Consider the following 2,247-nt stretch of genomic DNA (forward strand, 5'->3'; position numbering starts at 1 on the left):
ACTAGGTAATATATAAATTGCACATCGAGTTTTTGGCGTCGTTGTCGGGGAATGGCTATTTCAATTGTTAATTTAATTGCTTTAGGTTAATCGATCCTTTTGTGGGGTAAAAACTGCAAAAATTTACTTTTATGCATTAAATAAAATTTTCTGTTTTCTACAGGTCTCACGACGTGAATGTTACTTGTCACAACGTGAGAATTGAAGTTTTTTAGTTTTTCTTTTATTTTAGTTTTTGTTCCTTTTACGCATGTTTTTCTAGTTTTGTTTTAGCAAAATTATGGGGGACATCACGACCATGTCAATAGAAGAGTACAAACGACATATAAGGAATGACAACGGATGGGGTCTTGATCCACCAAAAATTCCAACCACTACAAAGTTCGAACTAAGATGACACATTCTTGGCATGCTAAAGGAACTATCTTTTTATGGGAAGGAGCATGAGGACGCTTATGAGCATATAGAATAGGTTTTGGAAATTTCTAACTATTTTCATGCACCAAACATGAGTAAAGATGCGGTGATGCTTCGACTTTTTCCGGTCATATTGAATGGTGAAGCTAAGGAATGGTTAAAATCACTTCCCTTTGGAGAAATCATGACATGGGCTGATTTTAAGACTGAGTTCGTAAACCAGTTTATCCTTCCTTCAAAAGTGGAAAAGCTTAAAAGAAACATACATAATTTTCAACAACTAGAAGGGGAGTCCCTTTACGAAGCTTGGGAACGTTACAAGAGCTTGTTACGACATTTCCCTCAACATGACTTCAATGTGAAAAAATAAATCTAGATATTTTATGATGGAGTCAATGTGTGCGCTCGCTAACTTCTAGACTGGCAAGGTACCACGACCAAGAAGGACCCGACAACAAATAAAGCTTTGATTGAAGAATTCGCTAAGCATCCAAGAGAGTATCACAACTCAAATGAGGATTTCACTAGAGGAAAATCAAGTAAAGATGGAGGTCAAGATGCTATCAATTTAGTAATTGCAAAGCTCGACACAATGGAAGAAAAGATCACAAAAATGGGTGGATCAATTCAAGATAGATGTTGAGCTTGTGGAGGACCCCATTCTACAAAGGATTGTGAAATGGGATACAAGAGAGATTGAGATACAAAAGAACTTCAACAACTAAAGAATGATCTATACCAAATAGAACAAGTCTAATCCTAGAAAATATCTGCTTTCAAGTCAATGTTATTTAGATTTATGGAAGCTAGCGAAAAACAAATTGATGCTACAGATGCAACACTTAGAGAACAACAAGAATTTATTTTGAGCATCCGCACATAATTCATGGAATTAACAAAGATTGTGCAAGAAAAGTTATTGGATACACCTTCAAGAAAAGTCGAGTCAATCCTAATCGCTCAATTCATGTCCGTTTATACAAAAGAAGACAAATTGGTGCATATGGGGGTCCTTGAAGAATAGTCTGATCAATCACTCGAAGTAAAATCGAAAGAAAAAGAAGCAGGGTATAGTGAAGTTACCCAGTCGACACGACGTGGAGGCAATAGTGCCACATCATGGGAGATAAAAGAAAATGATTTTTCAGTAGTTGATCCGAATCGACCACTTCTCCCTTACCCATCTCGTCCAAATTAAAATCTGGTGAGATGTGAATATACAAAGTTCTTTGAACACGATGAGATTGAAGGCGTTCAAGAGGAAGCAAGGGAAGAATGGGAGGAGAATTTCCCCAAAGAGTAATCGTAAAAATAAGAAAATCATTCGAAACCTCCAATTTCAGCGCATATGATTTTTGAGGTATTTGCTTTTACAGGACCACCAGATCAAGTCACAAAGTTGATTAAAGAAAAAGAAGATGAGATTAGCAAGACGAAAATTGAGGAAGAACAATATGAGCAATTAATTACCAAGAATGAGTTAGAAAAAAGGAACAAAAAGATGATGAGAAGATAAAACGGAAAGGCAGGGGATTGAAACGCAAGCATGAAGAAAGAGCCAATCAAAGAAAGAAAGACAACTCGAAAAAGGCGTACATAAGACGATTTCAAGCATACAAAAGAAGATGGAAGGAGCGGCGGGAGAGCCCATGTAACATTCAGTTCAGGTGATCAATTGTCAAGTTTAAAAATTCAAATGTTTTAACCCTACTCATGATGTGAGGTATGTATGTCACGTTGTAAGGAGGTTAGTGCATTTGTGCACCATCTTTGGGCTCATGACGTGAGCACATACGGATCACGACGTGAGACCAACTTGAGAGGAAACCC

At 37.2% G+C, this 2,247-nt stretch overlaps 1 non-coding gene across 1 annotated transcript; it reads right to left on the reverse strand.

Annotated features, from left to right (window-relative positions):
* Positions 1–664: 664 nt before the first annotated feature.
* On the reverse strand, positions 665–771 carry LOC145141695 (small nucleolar RNA R71). Its single transcript, XR_013722889.1, has one exon. It is a non-coding gene; the product is annotated as a small nucleolar RNA R71 (small nucleolar RNA).
* Between the last annotated feature and the right edge of the window lie 1,476 nt (positions 772–2,247).

Source organism: Lactuca virosa, chromosome 9 (genome assembly GCF_052849685.1).
Source record: "Lactuca virosa cultivar CGN04683 chromosome 9, Lactuca_virosa_CGN04683_v6, whole genome shotgun sequence".
NCBI classification, from domain to species: Eukaryota; Viridiplantae; Streptophyta; class Magnoliopsida; order Asterales; family Asteraceae; genus Lactuca; species Lactuca virosa.